Source organism: Protopterus annectens, chromosome 2.part0 (genome assembly GCF_019279795.1).
Source record: "Protopterus annectens isolate FY-2018-M chromosome 2.part0, PAN1.0, whole genome shotgun sequence".
Taxonomy (NCBI): Eukaryota; Metazoa; Chordata; order Ceratodontiformes; family Protopteridae; genus Protopterus; species Protopterus annectens.
Window position 1 is genome coordinate 917,316,105 of NC_056728.1, and position 21,186 is coordinate 917,337,290.

At 38.0% G+C, this 21,186-nt stretch overlaps 1 protein-coding gene across 1 annotated transcript in view; it reads left to right on the top strand.

Annotated features, from left to right (window-relative positions):
* The window catches only part of EPGN (epithelial mitogen), a 332,078-nt gene that overhangs the window by 42,131 nt on the left and 268,761 nt on the right, over positions 1-21,186 (top strand). The window lies entirely within an intron of this gene.

A 21,186-nucleotide genomic window follows, 5' to 3' on the forward strand; every position in this document is an offset into this window, starting at 1 on the left:
CAACTGCAGCCTCTGAATAAGACTTATTAAGTCTTACATGGAGGATTCGTGAATCCGGGGGATGTGTTTGTAAAGCATGAAAGGAAATGATCATTGACAAAACAGCTCATTGGGCAATGTTGCTATCTGACAATGTTTGGCTGCCAACATTAAATTCTTGGCTGTGATTCCTTCTATATGGTGTCTAGTGTCCTATCTGTCTTTGTGTGGATTTATTCAGGTGATCTTGTGTGTGTGTGTGTGTGTGTGTGTGTGTGTGTGTGTGTGTGTGTGTGTGTGTGTGTGTGTGTGTGTGTGTGTATTAAAAAAATAATGTCAATGATTTTTGTCTGTGGACAAACACAAAATTCTTATGGGTAGCTGGGTAGCATTAAATGAACAGATAGAAAGTTATTATCCTTCAAAAATAAGGAATAAAATGCATCCCAGAACCGAACTTCTTGGTGTATGAAAGAACCCAGACCTCACACACAAGACTCTATAAACTGATGTTGACAAAGGATTAGTGGAGGTCTCACCCTGGATCCCATAAAGTAAAACCAGCCCAGCCCAAAGGCATGTATAGGAGGCTGTTACAGCTTATGTGAAGGGGCTGGGGACAGTATGATCACTATATCTTTAATTTTCCAAACAATCAAACCTCAGAGGTATATCAAGACTGATGATATAGCTTGTTTATTGATGGAGATGTTGGTTCCATTATATATTTTTTTAATTTTCCACAGAATCAGTCCTCATTGGTGTACAGATCACTCCAGCTTGATTAAATGCCAGGGAGTGTGGTTATTATTTAATAATGGTGTGTGTTGCACTGGATGCTTGTGTGTTCAAAATCACCACCTGGTAATTTCCTAGTTGAAAAGAGAAACATCCACACATTGAGTAGACAAGGAGATAACTGACCTGAGACTTGTACTCAGTGCACTGGTAGTGACAACCACTTGAAAAGTGGTGGAGGGATCCTGTATCCCATCTCCAGACAAATGTACAAACAGGCTTAAGTTTTGATGTAGAATGAGGATTGCAGGCTAACTCTAAAGCTAAATAATGCATGTGCTTTCTTATTATGTCCGGATGAAATTATGGTAATGGGCAGTGTGTCAGAAATATAATGGCTTGTTAGAACTAATGAGGTACAAATCATAATATAGAAAAAAAGAGATGATGATATAATTTCATAATATTGCTTTCTAAAGATTCTTGCAAGACTGGGAAAAAAATCTTAAACACAGTGAACGTAAATATACCTAGGTGGAGAATAAAGAGATAGTTTGTTAATGATAACAATAGAATATGGAAGCATTTGAGATGAGATGGAAAATGTGTTATATTTAAACTGTAAATGAACATTTAAAGTGGAGAGGTAGAAGCCAGCAACAGAAACGTACTGTGTGACTCTCAGCAAGTCACTTCAGCAGACAGTATCTGGGTCAACCCTGAAAAGGGGCATCCTTCTCCTTTGTGCTTACAGAGTTCAAATAAGGAACATCTACTTTAGCTGTAGAAATATTAGTAGGTGGGGAATGGTACCTTTTATAGACGTGGGTGCTCCCCATTTTCCAGGATGTTTGCTTAGAAGTATCAAATACCTCCTAGTTCAGCCTCTCCTAAATCTATTGAACCTTAGTTTGCCCATGGACTGTGTACCAGGAATGTGGAAAACAATGCCAGCTGACTCCTCCACAAAGGCACCCTCACAGCAGACCATAATAATTATGGGCATATCAGTCAAATGCAAATTCAATAAAGTTACATGGTCAATTTTTCTGTGTTCACTTCACAGAGTGATGCAAACATGGGCGCAGTGAGTATTAGATTCAGTAGTGTAGTGGCACGTAATCACGCTTATCACGTGCATCAACAGAAAGTTTCATGGGATGCAAATTTCAGAATAAGTAGATGAATTTTTTGCTAATGAAGCAAACCAACATGGTGGTGCAATCCAACAATCCTGCAAACAACCGTGTAGGCTATGTGTCCATGTTGGAAGTGTACACAGAAATTTACTTCATTCAGGAGCCTACACAAAAGCAAGGGCATATACAAGTCCTGAAATATGAACAGAATTACCATAAAAAGCTAAAACCATTTATTTAATAGCCAAGGATGTCCATATGAATCAGGGATGTGTGTCGGATCAGTATAAATTTTATAAATTTTATTTTAGCACAATTTTGTACAGTGTGCTGCTAAGTGCAAAATTTTGAAAATGAATACTAGAAATGTAATTTAAAAAATATGGGTATGCTGTATTGCCATGACAGGTAAAGTAATACCTTAGATTGTGTCTTTATCTCTGTGCTCCCATGCAGTTGCGTAGCTTACACGGCTACTATACATGTAGTTTCTAGGCTGTCAGCATGGCTATTATGTAAATGATGTTAAAAAGCAGTGGATTTGTTGAATCACAAAAAGCAGGGAGAATGTAGGGCTGCCCACTCAGTGTAAGCTCTACATGGTGTTTATGTTTTCTATGGATGTTGATGACATGGGAAGGGGGGGGGGTCTGTCAGGTAATCTTGCTGTTCTGTTATGGTGTCTTTTGCGCATGTGGGAGCAGTGCACCACTTCGTGCAAATGGCAATGATTATGCAATCCTTTATGGTGTGAGCAGACCACCCTTGTACCAATCACGAGCTAGACATCCAAAAATAGAAACCAGATGCATTCAATTAATATTGATGAGAACTTCTGAGCATTGTGCAAAGCAGGTAAGTGGGGCTACCCTCTACTAATTCCCTCTAGTTAGAGACCTTTGCTTGACTAGTCTGTGGTGACAGCTGTAATCTGTTGGACTAGGATGCAGTCCTGTCTTCAACTCAAGTACAGGTACGTCAAGTTTTATCATACTGTGCTGACATTGTAGGTCATAGAAATGAAGTGCAATTATCAGTTTTTAGCATGCTGTTATCTGCTGTCATTATGCACAGCTGCACTCTGCTGTGCATTGGTGTGCACTGCAGCATAAGTTTTAAATCTTGTTAATTACATCCTAAGCAGGTGAATGTCATTTAAAGTAGCCAATAACAGATGGTGGTCCTAATCAAGAAATGTATAAAATATGGATACAGCCTGCATTCTGATTTTCCCTTGATATTTCAACAACATTGGAGTGGAGACTTAGAACTTTTTACTGACATAATGTTAAGGGTTTCAGAAGCTATTTTACATTCATATGTGTTTGAGGCTGAAGTCAATGCTAATGATGATGACAATAGGCCTAGGCCGAGAAGGAGAAGAGTGTTCATGCCCAGAGTAACCTACCAGATGCTACATGAGCTGGAGATTGTTGAGCACTACAGGGTGGACAGGGACACATTTCAAGAACTCTGTAAGATCTGCTGGCCTTAACTCAGAGCCAGACCCAACTGAGGGGAACCCATATCAGTGAAAACTAAGGTATGTGTAGCCCTTACGATATTAGCTACAGGTACTTTTCAAAGACCAACTGGGGACATGGGGGTGTCACAGGCATCAGCATCCAAGATCCTCCACAAGTTCCTGAATGCTATGTTTATACATGCCAGAGAACATGTATATTTTCCCCTTACTGCTGAGGAGAGTACCAGCAATATGCAACACTTCTGTTATGTAGTGCACTACTCTGAAGGACTGGGTGCCATAGATAGCACTCATGTACACATCAATGCACCACCTAGTGAGCAGGTTAGAATCCACATTAACCACAAGGGATACCACTCCATCAACTGCCAGGTCATGTGCAATGCCCAGGGGATTATCTTGAATGTGTGTGCTGGCAACCCTGGCATTTATCACGACTCCCATATCTGGCCACACATCACAACTGTAACAGAGGCTTGCTAGGGGGGACATGCCACAGGGCCATTTACTGGGGGATGCTAGCTACACCCTGAAACTGTGGATGATGACACCCATCAGAAATGCACACACTTCCATGGAAGAATGCCATAATGAGACACATGCATGAACATAGAACATCATAGACTGTGTGTTTGGGATACTGAAGTCACAGTTCTTGTGCCTAGATATATCTGGTGGACCTTGTAGTAAACTCCATTCACATGTACCATATATTCAGAGTTTGTGATATGCTGCACAATATGATCCTGTTGAAGCAGATGCAGCAGGGTAACAAGGGGAATGGATAGACACCTCCCCACCAATACCTAGGTCATCACAGTCACAGGAGGACTCGGAGGAGGAACCCTCAGCTGTTGTCCCTGTAGGCAGACAGAGGCATGCTCAGTATGCCCTTGCTTTGGCTAAGATACAACACATAGCACATTCACTGATCACCTAGGGTATAATACCTTCCTCCTACTCACATACATATATTAAAATTGATGCCAGGCAACTCAGACAACCTTTATCTATACATGTATTGACTGTGTACTGACATAGTCAGCCTCGAACTAAAGCTGTGTCAACTTCCACATTTGCAAGGTAAGGCCTGAACCTAGACTGTAGTGTTGAACATTGTTATGATATAAACTTGTATATGTCTTACTTTCTTACAATATTCAAATATATAATGATGGTTTTGTAGGTAGCTTAAGTTAACATGTGAATACACACACATATTACTACAATGTTGCCATATGTAATTTTCGTGTATCAGGCATGAAACACTCAGACAGTCAAACCACAGCTGAATACTGTTACACCATGCAAGAGAGAAATTAGGAAGTGACTCTAGTCCAATGCAGTTTCTGACTTCAGGCTAGTTTGTATCTTAACAGTAAATGTGTTTTTCTCCAACCAACAAAAACAGGATTGTAAGACACACAGAGATGCATAGTTATAATCATAATTATGACAGTGGTTGTTTCTACTAACTGTACTGTGTCCAAATATAAGTCATAGAAGTACTTGTAGGATATACAGTGCATGGCTTGATAGCAGTGTACATTTTTATGAAGGTAGTTGTGTGAGGAATGACTCAAGTTTTGGAAAGCAGCTTTTGTGCCCAAAAGGACTAAGGCAGTCATCCTGCTTGATAAAGTTTTAATGGTGTCGAGGGTTCAAGTCCTGATGTAAGTTGAAGTTTTGGAGGTGCTTTTGCAATATTTAGATTTTTTTACAGACTGTGACTCTGTGTCCCATAATGTATTTTATTCTTTATATGTTTAGTACATATTTGCACAATGTGTCATCTGCTGAAAATAGTGTTAATAATGTTTAAATATTTTGTGCAAAGTGCAAAGCTGCAGAAAGAGGAAATAAGCAGGTAAGAGTTATGCCAGGTTGGCAATAGCAGACACCAGATACATTCAATTATTGCCCATAGCGATTGTGAAATCATGGCCTGGATTAGTGATACGAGTGGGCTGCAGTAGGACATATGCATTAAATAATATGAAAGCTGAATGGTAGTAATATGCCTCATGTTTGCACATTGTTTACCTATATGCAAACAGGTTAAAGAGGGAAACACGAATGCATGTACACTTAGTGCAATAATCACATTTTCGCTATGCCTTACTCTCATAGTTCAACTATCTATATTTTTGAAGAATATCCATATTTTTACATATTTGTAATCTGTTCCCTATAAAATGTTGGTTTCTACAAAATTATTGTTAAATCATTGGGAATGAAGTCAGAAAATAATGACATATATTTAATTTCATGCCACTAGGGTAAATATAATACCGGAACCTGTTAACAGTGAATTCTGGAAGGTTAACCAGTATTCCTTTAACTCACAAAATCCAACTACAGGTTTGGTTAATAATCGGATGAAAGGCAATATGCGCGAGTGGTTGAAATCTTTTGAAGTCAAATTATTTAAACTAAAGAGAACCCAAATGGAGAATGGGTATTTGCGGAGGAATATTGAATTGGGGATTGTCCCCAAAGGATTAAGATTGTGGCGTTATCCTAATGGCTGTGAGCAAGAACCGGATATGTTGGATGAGCTACATAGTTTATTCAACAATACCGGTATTGCTCTCATGGAAATCATGATTAGATATAACCAGAAGAAAATAGACTTACTGTTGTCAGAGTTGGAACGACTCAATAGTTCCATTAGTGAGGACTTATTGTTCGATCAATATTACAACAACTATGCTAATGTGATAAAGGATGTTGAATATAGTTGTAATACCCTTTATGATAAGAAACAACTCAAAATTAAAAGGGATACCAAGGTGTACTCTTCGGGGTTAGTGTATCCAAAATCTAAACCGATAAGAAACAATGCCGACAGGAGGAGACCGGAAGTGAGCACCAGTCGTCTCGATGCTTTAGATGACATCACATCCCCCTTACGAGATGAGAATTTTGTCTTCGGACAAGGTGAGGAAGCCAGGGAGGGTGATCCGTTGAGAAGATCCAAGAGACTAAGAGATCAACACAATTGTGAAGAAGACGAACAATCCGATGTGTCAGCTGTTCGGCCTAGAAGGGATCCGGAGAAAAACGTGAGGTTCAACCATCAAACACAAAAAAACGGATGGGGGGCGCGCAAGTAGCCGATGGCGTCCCCCGGTTTGAGGTTTTGGGTAAGCCTTTTAACTTTGTATCACGTTCATCTTTGCCAGTTCAATATGAGACATGTAATACTAGAAATACCTGTATAAATAACTGTGCTTCGGGTCTCAACAATGGCAATACGCGTGGTGCCTCTTCACGTTTGTTTAACTTTAAGGATTCTCTATCAACAGTGAATGATGGCATTGTTGTTCACTATCAAACGCCAATTGGACAAGAGACTATCTGTCGGCATGTAGCTGCTTTTTCTAATCAACTGGCTTATGTAGGTGATAGTGACTGTTTTGACCGGGACAATGCTTTATCCATTGTGCCAACCCATGAGGTTAGTACTGTCGGGTTGCATCTTGATCATACATTTTGGATAACGGATGAGGGTAACACGGCAGATTTGAATCGACTATTTATGTTAAATGATTTTAGACGGGATGATATATGTACCGTACAAGAATGGGAAGCTAACACTAACGTCCGGGACACTAATGATTATTTTCCTGCAAGTGATATGTATACAGACTGTGTCCATGATAGTTTAATTGATAATTTAAGAAATTTCAACACTTGGGACAATCATAATTTGTCAACTTTGTCAACAGTTTTTGGCGCTGATAACCAGAATTTAATGGCTGATGTTATTGAGTTCAAAGTCCAAACACAATCTGGTAAACCCAGTAAACCAGCTTTGGGTAGTGACGGTGATAATTTTAAGGGATATTCAAGCACATGTGGGGTTGTTAATGGGGATGCAGTATCAAACATTTTGAATAAGGATGATTGTTTGTTGAATTTATCTATTTATGATTTTGAAAAATTAGAGGAAGTAGGGGTATTGACTGAGGACAATGCAAATAATATTGAGAATTTTAATGAGTTAAATACTAATTTTACAGTTGACGATGAAGGACATACCCCAATTAAGGATATTTTACTTTATGGCAAAGACAAAGGTTGTGGGTTGTTCTCCAAACCAGTGGTTGTAGAGAATGACAAAGGTGATTTTAAATTATACAATTATACCAACCATGTATTGGACAGAGACTGTGTAGAATTATTTTCGAAGGGGTTTAGTTTCGTACCCAAAAAGAGGGGTAATTTAGTTAATAGTATAATAGATTTGAAGTTATTTACCCGAAAATTAAACTTGAAAATATTATATCAGAGTAATACTTGGGGTAATTTAGGTTTTGAAAACAATGGGTTGTCCAAACCAAGTACTTACATCCCTCCTATGAATGAAAAAATAGCCATGTTTGAAAAGGTCACTGAAAATGATTTTAGGGATGCCCATTATAAATATGATCGGAAAACTAGTACAATGAATAATTTATCCAAACAGGAGGAACTTACTTTAGGTAGGATTTTGGCTATGAGGAATATTAGAGTCATGAAGCCCGACAAGGGCAATGGCATTGTGATTGTGGATAACAACGACTATGTAACGTACATGAATACTATGTTGATGGATGATACTTACATAGAGGTTAGTAGAAATGAGATTAATATAGCCAATGGGAGGATAGATACCACACTGTTTGACATGCTTTATCAAGGTGAATTGGATGAAAAAGAATGGCAATTTCTACAGAATGAATTTCCTGTTATCAGTGGTATTTTTGGCATCCCTAAAATCCATAAAGGGTTGGACAACCTAATGTTTAGACCTATAGTAGATGGCAAGCGGAGTAAGACGCATTTTATTAGTAAATACTTGGACCATCATTTAAAGCCAGGAATTGCATTTTTTTCTTATATTCTCAAGGATTCTTGGGACTTTTTGGGTAAAATAAAGAACGTGGAGTTGAATAAGGATGATATTTTCATCACCTTGGACGTATGCAATTTATACACAGTCATACCTCAGGACATAGGATTGGAATGGTTGGAGGAACAATTATATTATACCAACCTATACGAACAGAACAGTATTAATGTCATAGTGAAACTCATGGGGATTGTATTAAGAAACAATTTTATATTTTTTGACGGGGCTTATTATAAACAGGTTAGTGGTGTAGCTATGGGGGCAGCCTGTGCCCCGGGGTTCGCCAATTTTGTGTTAACTTTTTGGGAGATTAATTATGTGTTTAATTCAGAATTTAACCAATATATTAAATTTTATGGCCGGTTTTTAGATGATTTATTTATTATATGGAAAGGGGATAAAAATATTTTGGATAGGTTTATAGAATATATTAACAACAATGTATCATTTTTAAGATTTACACATTCTATTAATGAAGAAAGTATTAATTATTTAGATATTAAGTTAACATATGATAGGGTCAATAAAAAGCTGATGTCCAATATATATAGAAAGTCCACTTTCTCAAATTCATATTTACACTTTGACAGCTGGCACCCTCACCATCAGAAAAAAGCAGTCGTAAAAGGACAGATGGTGAGGGCAGCAAGAATGGTCAGCGAGGAAGTGGACTTTAGCAAGGAAATTGAATTTATTAGTCTCTTATTTGTCAACAGGGGTTATCCACCTGAATTGTGTGGAAATATAGCCCAGGAAGTGGTATACAAAAGGAAAAAAGGTATATACAAATCTATTTTACTTAGTACTGACCTTAACCCCATGGCAAATGATTTAAATAGAGCTGTAGAAATGGGTAAGTTTATTCGCAACAACATTCCCTTATATATTACCACTTTTAATGGTATGTTTTCAGATATAAAGGACATAATTAATAAGAACTGGAAACTGATTAGTTCAGATAAAACTCTGGGGGACATGTGTACAGGAGATATACAATTTGTATGTAGGAAGGACTCGTCCTTCAAGGACATGTTTGAAGGTATGAACAGCAACACAGGTAGCGAGTCCTTTAAACCGGTGGGTAACCACAAGTGTGGTAGATGTTCAACTTGTAAATATATGATTAATACAGATAGCAATATAACTATTAATGGATATAATATGAGGATTAAACAATATATCAATTGCTACACAAAAAATGTTGTTTACATAGCTAAGTGTCAACAGTGTGAGGGATTTTATGTTGGTAAAACTAGTAGACAACTTAGGGCAAGGGCTAAAGAACACTTAATGAACATTAAGAATAATAAATTAACAAATGCCCTTGCTAGACACATCGACCAATTTCCAAATCATTCCTTTATGTTTTTTGGGATTATTCATCAACAGTTCGATTCACAAGGGAAGGTTACTAAGTATAACTTAGATGTGTTAGAATTAAAGTTACAGATTTTACTTAATGCCAACCACAACCCTGGTTTAAATGAATTTATCAGTATTAAACCTATTTTATGGATGAAAAGTATTAAGGGGTTTTAGTGGTTGGGCATTTATGGATCATCACATGTTTAATATATATATAAGTTAAAGAATACCACATTGTATACTACATAGAACATATAACCTTTGTTTACACTGCAATTGTATATAGTTTTAAGAATTTTGAAAATTCAAAACGTTTGAAAGAGACCAATAATATCAATGAGTGTTTTACATTATATAATGGATAATAATGGAGCTTATAATCAATCTAATTGGTTATTTTTAACTATTTATTTACCATATTGGTAAAGTTTTTGAACATTACATTATACATTATGTGTTGAAATAATATATATATTTTGTATCTATTATATATATTATATTATTTTATATTCATCCCCTTCATGATTATTAGTACAAATACAATCATTTTATACATTTTTTAATTATTTTATATTTTATATTATACATTTGGATATATATTTATTAATTATTAATATTTGTATATTTACATCTTATTATATACATATATATTTTATATATTCTTTATATTTATATATACATATATATATTTTTTTATATACAAACAGCTGACCTACATAACATGAATTTATAAATTATTACACCTAAAATATTGCACCATTATATAGGTTTTATACATGTAACTTCTATTGTAATAACATATTTTGTTTTTGCATTATTTATGGTTGTATTTGACAATAGATTTAGGTATGGCAAGATTTTGAATGAATTTATAGATAACATATACATATATTTTCTTATATATATATATACTTTTATAATAAGAGTTTTATACATTTACTATGTGATTATATTTATTTATACACATATATTTTAATCGGATGGTGGTTTAGGTACCGGCGGCATGTGTTATATTTATTATTATTATTTTTGTAGTTTTCCAATTTAAGGGTAATTTAATTTAATTTTAATTTTATTTCATTTTATCTGATTTCATATTACTCTTTATTCATTTATATTTGGTAATGAATTCGTGTGTTGCTTTATTAATTATAACCATCATACATTACAGGATGAATAAGTTATTTATGCAATATGTATAAGGGCAACATGTAGGGCAAATGTTTTGTCTCTGTGTTTTTGTCTCTTTTTTTATAATATGACATAGATGGATTAAGGACAATTTTTCTGTTCTTTGTTTTTGTGCAGACTGTATATCGAAGCATGTGTTGCAACCCACTGTCTAATTCAGCTCAATTTAATGTAATCTAACTTAATTAATTTAATTACATTAATGCAAAGTGCTTCAATATCATTGGTTAACAGGTCCAATCAGTTCCTTTGGCACTTATATTTAAAGTTTCAGTCTACATTCAAATGTGTTCTGATGAAGTTCGTTTTGTGAACGAAACCTAGGTCGACGTTTTTATTTTATTTGTGTGTGTTTTTGTTTAATAAAAACCTTTGGAACGTTTATGGACCTGGATGTTCTTGGAGAGCTGAATACTTGTGAGCTGGCTGTTCGACTTTTTTGTGGTGTATCCGATTAGATTTGTGACACCTTCAGTGGTTATATACTTCGTGTATACTTTTTTTCCTGGTTTTTGAATAGTGTTAATAATGTTTAAATATTTTGTGCAAAGTGCAAAGCTGCAGAAAGAGGAAATAAGCAGGTAAGAGTTATGCCAGGTTGGCAATAGCAGACACCAGATACATTCAATTATTGCCCATAGCGATTGTGAAATCATGGCCTGGATTAGTGATACGAGTGGGCTGCAGTAGGACATATGCATTAAATAATATGAAAGCTGAATGGTAGTAATATGCCTCATGTTTGCACATTGTTTACCTATATGCAAACAGGTTAAAGAGGGAAACACGAATGCATGTACACTTAGTGCAATAATCACATTTTCGCTATGCCTTACTCTCATAGTTCAACTATCTATATTTTTGAAGAATATCCATATTTTTACATATTTGTAATCTGTTCCCTATAAAATGTTGGTTTCTACAAAATTATTGTTAAATCATTGGGAATGAAGTCAGAAAATAATGACATATATTTAATTTATGGGTGTCATACTCTTCAGAAAAATCATTATAATGCAAAACCTGTTATTCCATCAACATTCTAGGATTGTAAGGACAATATTTGAATATCGACCCTATTTTTGGCCACTTTATACCTACATTAATTATGGCTTTGGGCAGATTTCTTGCTCTAAGAGACTGAGATGCATGCTATTACATCACATACATAGATCTGTGTTATTACTGTTCTATATTTCCCAGATGCTTTGTGTGACCTAAGACTATATGTGGAAACATTGCAACCTGATGGCACAGTATAACTATCTATACAGAAACTTAATAGCCATCCATGTGTTTCCTCACAGCCAACCTCAACAACAATCAATACAACCATGGGATCTCCTTAATTCTACAACGCATAAATCTAACACAAAACAAATGTGTAATATATAATGTTGTGTGCTCCCTCATGGATACAGCCATATAGTTGTGCTCATAGGCTTGCACTGCCAATGTTAAACATCCAAATATGCTCAATAAGGGACATGGTTGCTACACAGCTATGGTTTCTAAACAGTATATTACTGTTAGTGTACAAGCCTCAGGTAACACTAAGGAGTGATGTGTCTATGCAGGCCTCCCAAGCTGATATTCCGTACATCCCTTGATGATATAATCTACTATACGTTCACATGCAGTCTTGTTAAAATCACACTTGTGTAGTAGCACTAAAAACTGTGTTTTGCAGTCTGTGGATTTAGGTAGGAGTTTGGTTCTCACTATAGCACTGTGTGTGTGTGTGTGTGTGTGTGTGTGTGTGTGTGTGTGTGTGTGTGTGTGTGTGTGTGTGTGTGTGTATCCATAAAGAAGAGTGGGAGTATGTATCCTACACTGCCTTATCAAATGGCATGGATTTTGCATTGTTTTTGTGCTTGCAAAAACATCCATGTCTGGCAGTCCTCCAACCTCTTGCCCACCACAGCACCTGATGATGCCATCTACTACAAGATCACCTGCAGTCCTGCTAAAGTCATACTTGTGCAATGGCACACGTGTTAACTATTTTGTTCTGTAGTCTGTAAACTTAGATAGCTAAGGGTTGTAATCTCTCTGCAATCCACCTGGTGTGTGTCTGTCTTCCTGAAGAAGAGTGGGAGTGTGTATCTAACACTTCCTTGGAAAATTGCATGGTTTTGTATTGTTTTTGTGCTTGCAAAATCATCCATTTTTAGCAGCCCTACATCCTCCTTTCCCCCACAGGGCCTGCTGATGTCATCTTTGATGACCCACCACTGGACCAGTAATCAAGGCGCCTCAGTCCTCACCACTAGTAACAGTGGGGGATGTTCAATGGGAGGATAACAAGTACACAAAATGCATTTCCAGATGCAGCTGTCTGCATCAAGTGGAATTTCCCTTAAGAGCACACAGAGAGCACAGTCAGTCCAGGGATGGTTTCTTCCTCTTCCTCCAGATCCCCAGTAGGACTTCCCACTGGCACAGCTGTGGAGTTCAGATCTCAGCTGAGTAACCAAGCCAAGACCTCCAGGACCCTCTCTGTCCAACCAGTGCTTCATGTCCCTGCCCAATTAGCTGACACACACATTCTTTTAGGTTTGATTTACACACACACACACACACACACACACACACACACACACACACACACACACACACACACACACACACACACACACACACACACACACACACACACACACACACAGACACACACACACACACACACACACACACACACACACACACACACACACACACACACACACACACACACACACACACACACCTGGGAAAGGCTGGCACAGGTTTACTAGTTATGCCCTCTTCTGTCCAGACTATAAGGTAGTTACCACTACCACCATTCACTCCTTATCAGCTACTTTAGGGCCCTTAAACCTTGTTTGTGTGTGTGAGCTATTGGTGGATGTTATACACAGCATTTCACAGCAGCCTATGGGACACTCTTCTCATGCCTTCAACAGACACTGCTGATGTCATCAACTATATCAGATTATTTTTGTGGATGATATTGTGAGATGTATTTATAGTAGGAAACATGTTTAGGAGACCCTGGAGATGTGGAGTTATGCTATGCAAAGGAGAGTAATGAATGACATAAGGACTAAGACAGAATATATGTATGTGAATGAGAGGGAGGAGAGAGTAATGGTGAGACTGCAGGAAGTAGAGCTGGTGAAGGTGTATGATGTTAAATACTTGGGATCAAAATTTCAGAGTAACAGTGAGTGAGGAAGAGAGGTGAAGAAGACAGTGCATGTGGGGTGGAGTGGGTGTGGAAGAGTGTCAGGAGTGATTTGTGACAGACGGGTACCAATAACACTGAAAGGGAAGGTCTACAAGATTGTAATGAGATCAGCTATGTTAAACAGGAGCTGGCAGAGTTCCAGATGTTAGGATTTGCATTGGGTGTGCTGAGGATGGACAGGAATAGTAATCAGTATATTAGAATGTAAGGTCAGGTTATACGGCTTGGAGACGAGTAAAAAAAAACAGTGTGTTCATGAGAAAAAACAGACCAAGAACCAAATGAATCTTGTGTAGTGATACCAACCATGCAAAAAGTGTGGAACATAACAGTTAAATATGACAATATGCAACAGTCAGTAATAAAACTCCAATCGACAATAAAACTCCAGTCAAGCACTTTCGGCCCTGTGATCTGTTGTGTGAAGATCTATTCTGATAAAGTCCACATTACATGGATGAAAGCACTTGACTGGAGTTTTATTCTCACCTTGGAGACAAGGCCAGAGAGGTGAGATTGTGTTGCTTTGGTCATGTGCTTAGGAATGATGCTGGGTATATTTGGAGACAGATGCTAAGGATGGAGCTGTCAGGTAAGAGGAAAAGAACTGTGGTTACTGAGGGCATGCAGGTGACTGGTGTGACAGAACAAGATGCAGAGGAAAGGAGGAACTGGAAGGAGATGATGTGCTGTGGCAACCCATGATGGTAGTAACCAAAAGATTAAGAAGATTAGGATGACATCTGTTTTTGGAGAAATCCCACCTGGCAGGAGTGTACAATAGCAATTTATATTTGAAGGTTAGTGTTTCTCGATCCAGTGTGAGCTTTAACAGTGTTTCCTTGTTTTACCTGCTCTATTCTGGTTTATGTGCAGAGGCCTTAAAAATTTGCCTTCATACATTCAGAAATGCCTATACACTTATTTTCCAATCCTATCAGCTGCTGCTGTGTAGCAGAGCAGATCCTCACCAGCTCTAATTAGCTGTCATGCCTTCTAACAAGCAGCAATTAATCTACTTACCGATCAATTACAGAACTATAGATCCACCTTATGAAGGATCTCCTAATGTACATGCCATAGGTTACGCCCCTAAAAATAACACTCAGATCACACATACCCCTCCTTTTGGCATTATCTATGCAGAAACCAGGTTCAAACCTCCCATCCTCACCAGTTTCCCTCTGTTTCACCTGCAAGCCTAGTTGACATGATTTGTTTATACTCAGTGCATATAATGCCTCACCTGGATAATTATAGGATAATTATAGGAGGACAAACTCACTTGCACAAACGTAACTGGATTTTGCAAACTGAAATGCCATGGAAGAAATAGTGCACCACTCCACAGGGGTCTGTAATATGTCAGACCTGCTCCTCAACAATATGAGTGAACAATATAATGACACATGTGTCATGCCTGTACTGTTAATCCAACCATTAAACAGTAAGTGTAGAATTTGGAATACCTAACACACTCCCTAAAGGAGGACTCAGGTGCAAAAACATCATCCAAGATAACTATACCCTCCTAAGGGATGGTATAATCAACTTTCAAGCCCAGATTTCCATAAAGGACATTGATGCTTTAATAATTTACACCCTGATGTCCTGTCTACACATCTACACAAATGTATACACACAGCCGTGACTGATATGCTGAAAGACAGATTCACAGAGAAATACAATCCATACTGGTGGATGTCTGCCATTACTACATTCTACAGTAAGTGAAAGAAGCTGCTGTTTACAAATATAACATATACAAAACAGTCCTGGAAGACTACTCATCTCAGTGCACCCAAACCAATGAGACCCCTTGAAAAAGCCTCATATAGCAACTATGCTAATATTTTATGACAAACATCCAGGGATAATCATGAGCGTCTCTTTGTTTACATCTGCAAACTGATATATATCACTCAGAGGTACTTTGAACTAATTCTGGATGGTATTGCACACAATAACCCGCAGTAAATTCCAAACCTGCTTGCAGACATAGGTGGCTGTAGTATCCCCTCCTCACAGCACTATGCTTGCTACATTTGTGCATCATCACCTCCAAAGTCTGGTATCTACAAAGAACAAGTTATTTACTGCTCTCTCCAAGACTAGGAGCACAGTCTGTATGGGACCAGATGATATTCTGGGCTGTGTTCTTCATGTTCTGCAACAGTGAGCTACTCACCACAGTGTGAGTACTGCTTTGTCCACACTGAATGGAATACAGCAACCATTTCCCAACCAGATTGGGGGGTATGCAATAAATAAGTGGAATTATAGACCCATAACTGTATTCATCCTTTGCTGTAAGGCAATGGAAACAATTTGCATGCATCTCAGACAAAAGGACATAGGTGACCTCCAAACAGTAGATCTGTTCTAATTAGCTGTTCTCAAGGGTAGCTTGTACCTGCAAAACCTGAGGGAAATAGACTGTGAGACGAAACATAGACAAAGCTGTGCACTCATCTTATCTTGACTTGGTCACGCCCTTCAACACAATCTAACATCTGGTCTCAATGAGAAACTAACCAAGGTGAATGTCACATCTTGTGTTATGAAGTGGGTTACAAATGGGATAACAGACCAACAACACTCAGTCAAAGTGGGAGACTTCACCTTAAACACCAGACCTGTTACCTGTGTGGTTACAGATATGTCAGTGCAGTCTCCCCTCTTGTTTGCCATATACTTATCAAAAGTCCAAAACAAAACAGAGGATGTGAGGTAAAACATCTTTGTGCCACTAAAGACCACTGACAAAGCCATCGGTGTTATAACAACTGCACAAACATGCATCACCATACCCTGTGTTAGTAAATGTTCCTGCTTATTAAAAAATAACCCAGAGTACAGTATTCCCAAATTCTGCATCAATATACCTTGGAACACATGTTGATAGCAAACTGTGTGTACTCTGAGGAGGAAGGTATTCTACATCTTACAAGTGATTAGCAAAGGTATTACATCGAGAACAATTAATGTTATCAGTCCCCTATACTCATCCATCATCAGCCCTATTAATGAATATAGTCCTTCCTTTGATATGTAATGTCCCAGACACTTGCTGAAAGTTGACAGACCTCAGACATCTCTGAGTAATAAAACATCAGAGGTTCTCCAACATGTGTCTTCTGTGGGCAGAATGAAGTAGCTGTCACTGTACGCACTAGCATATATATAGCTTTCAGGCCAATTACGTATGCATTACATGGCTCTCTTTGGCCCAAAGGTGATGAATGTGCTGCACTTAATGGGATGAATATGGTGCACATCCTTAAGTTATATGGGACCACAGTCACCTGTTCCAGAAACCACAATGAACACTATGAGACACACTTCATTGTCTTCATTCCCAACCGCAAGAAATGCCACTGCTAGGAGTTGCACTGGAAGCTCCATGCCTAAGGTCAGACGTGTGCTACTACCTGAGGGTGACTGATGTCTGCTGGATATTCTCCCTTCATGTGAATGGCCAGGACCATGATGTCTGGGTGTGGATAGCACACTCTCTGATGGAACAGTGGATGTACTGACACTACGGGAGGTTGATTGGGCATGACCCCATTGGCTCTCAGCAGATGTAGTTGCTGACCTACACCCATTAGGTAGGTGCTCCCCTCCCTGCAGATGTTCCATCACAGACAATGTGCACTCCATGAAAGATAGTTTGTGCTCCCTCATGGACACATCCTTTTCATACGTGTCATTCAAATGATCCAGTGCATCAACAACATGGTAGAGGCAGTCGAGTATGTCAAACTGTGCCGCATCTAGAACACTGAGCATTATTCTGGAGTGATGCTCTGAACATACTTGTGCCTCTATGATGACCCTAAAAATACATTGAGTGACACATGAAGAGACACCTACACTATGTGGTGGAGGGACAGCAGGCCTCTGATGAGCACATTTATCAGTCTGCCTGTTTGGTACCTTGCCAGCACTTTGGCTACAGGAAGTGTCAACAGGCACTAAAGCCATGGTAGCCACACTCCCCCGGTCTATGTCCTTGCCCTGCAACTCTCCAATATCTGTGGCCTCAGTGGATTGGGTTGTGATGAAAGGAGATACTGCCAGCACAGCTAGCTGGAATTTTTTAAATAATCATATGTAATTTGTGAATATCAGAATAATTTATACAAGATGCTGGTATCAAATGCATTAGAACAGTATGTCATGTGTATATCAAACTGCTCTGTACAGATGTTTGTGGTTAAAAGGTATTTGTAAACTGCTTGTGTTTAAAATGGATCCACATTGTGCCATGTTAGCAGAGGAAACTGGAGGGTTAACCTCATTCCAGCAAACTTTAAAAAAAAATTTAGATTAAATTAATTTATAGGCTACACTATAAAGAGGCTATCTCTCAAGTTTTCAATGCAGCTAAACACACACAATCTGTACTAGGAAGCTTCCTGTATTGTCTTTAGGGTGAACTCATTACTAGTTTTGAAATGTGAAGGAATGCAATTGTTTTATGACTTCCATCATCTGGTAAAGATTTGAGCAAAAGCCCTTGTCTGTATATTTTTACAGGTAGATGCTAAATGCTGCCAGCTTCAGCAATGGGGGGGTTGCCTGGGAACTAGAATTCAGATGACCAGAAATTATGTCATTCTGCAAGCTATCCCAGCAGTAATATTTGAGATATTATTTTGAGAAGTCTTTTAGTGAGACAGAACATTCTACATTCTGTCTTGGACCTGACAACAACAACAAAAAACATTCACTACATCTGCCTTGCCTTATAGTAAGTAAGTTACTAGGGAATAGTGTAATTCTCTTAGATATAGTTAGGAATATAACAAAGCTTATTTTAGATATCTTTCTTTATTTATTTGAGACTGTCCTGCAATGTTGTTTTAAATATTTCCTGTGGTTTTGAACACTGATGTCACTGTGAATATATATTTAGCATTGTCTTGTTCTTTTATTATTTATTATTAAATATATTTAAACATTTCATTGTGGCTGATCTGTGTAGCTATATTTAAATTTTGAGAGTACTTGCATATCTGTTTGGTGACACAGTTTGGGCCATTCCTAATAGCCTTGCTCTTGGTCAAACTACCATTTGTATTAGTATTAATATCATGCAGTAAAACTGGACACCCTTTGTTAAGTGTCCTAAAGTATCTGATAAGGAGTGACTGGTGGCAGTGGTAACTACCTTATAGCCTGGGCAGAAGGGGGCATAGCTAGTAAACCTGTGCCAGCCTTTCCCAGGTGTGTGTGTGTGTGTGTGTGTGTGTGTGTGTGTGTGTGTGTGTGTGTGTGTGTGTGTGTGTAAATCAAACCTCAATGAGTGTGTGTGGTCTTGGCTTGATCACTCAGCTGAGATCTCAACTGTATAGTTGTGCCAGTGTGGAGTCTTTTTGGGGATCTCGAGAAAAAGTGAGAAACCAGCCCTGGACTGACTGTGGACTCTGTGTGCTCTTAAGAGAAATTGCACTTGATGCAGAGATCTGCATCTGGAAATATTGTGTGCATGTACCTGTTATCCTCCCAGTGAACATCTCCCACTGTTGACAGTGGTGAGGATTGAGGCTCCTTGATAACTGGTCTAGTGGTGGAGCATCACATGGGTATGTGTAGGCATAATGGCTGTGTCTGGGAAGTCTGGGTGTGGGTGCTGGATGTTAACTCCTGTGTCAGATTTAGCCTCTACAACCCCCAGCTGTGCCTCACTTTGTCATCAGACTCTGACACAGAACTACTTCCGTGTTCATCTGTGATGAAAAGAAAAACAGGATGACATTAATACCTGCACTGCTGCAATATATATTAAGGAATTTGCACTGCTGTCACTGTTACAGACATTTAAACCTATCAACCACTTACAGCAATAAATAGTGGGTGGACAAAGGTTCAAGAATATTGACGAATGTGACATAATATGTTCCTACAAACCTATACAGCTAATAGAATAATAGGTTTTGCTTCACCATGACATATCTGAAGGGTATGCAGTTTGAATGCAAGATCTGTGTCATATTATTTAATGTTTGCAATCATTAATGATTTGTCAGTAGTCTGCCAGTCAATTACTATGATCTTAAATACGGACCAGAAAGATGAGTACAAAATATTAACACTCAGCAAAAATAAGTGCAGTGCACAGGTATGCAGATAGTACTGCAATACATACAACAGTCCTTGTTAAAGTAAAGGAAGACATAATGGCAACAACACCACACATTTAACAGTACAACAGGGTTAATACTTTTACTCATCTAAATGTACAGTCAAATAAATTTCTTTCAGGAATGTGGCTGACAACCTTGATATAAGCATAAAATTACAGCTATCTGAAATACCACCAACCAACAAACATACAGCTTGACACAACTATATACACTTATAACAGACTGCTACATTATTTTAATGATGATGTAACTAAGCATACCTGGCAACCCCATGTGATGTGGGCGTGGCACCCACATTCAGAACATATTGGCTCAAGGATTACTGACAGCTATCCTGTGTGAAGATGTGTGCCAGTAATTCCTCTGTGGAAGGTAAAGGACCTGAACACTGCAGCTATCTTAATTACCTCTCACTAAAATAAGCAACCTGCCACACATTAAAACTATATAGTTTAGTAGTATATACTACTCTATCTGTTTTTCTGCTATCTTCCTCCTGACCTCTCTTCTCCTTTAAACTTTTTGCTTCTCCTTTGCTTCTCCTATGCATTCCTGCTCTTGCATTCAAACTCATTCTATATTTTCCTTCTTCTTTACTACTTCACTTAACTTTATAGTTGCATAAAAACAAGATTTTCTTATGTATACTGCCTAATGTACCTCATCTTTGAAGAATTGTTAAAATATTGTGCTATTAGAACTCAGAGTGTTTTTGTGTATAATGTATTAGTTTACACTCCTTCTGCTGTGTTTTTGTGTACAATGTATTATCATCAATATATGCTTGTATTTTTGTGTGCAATGTATTACTTTATTGTATTATCATGGAGCTTTTCTCCCCGGGCCTCCACTGAAAACGGGCTTTCGAGCCCAGTGGACTTCCCCGGTTATCAAACTGGAAATAAATAAATAAATAAATAATATATATTATTATAGAATGAATGCAACTGTATTCAAATGATGATCTAACAAAGCCTACCTGGATGCTCCACTTGAATCACCTGATTGGC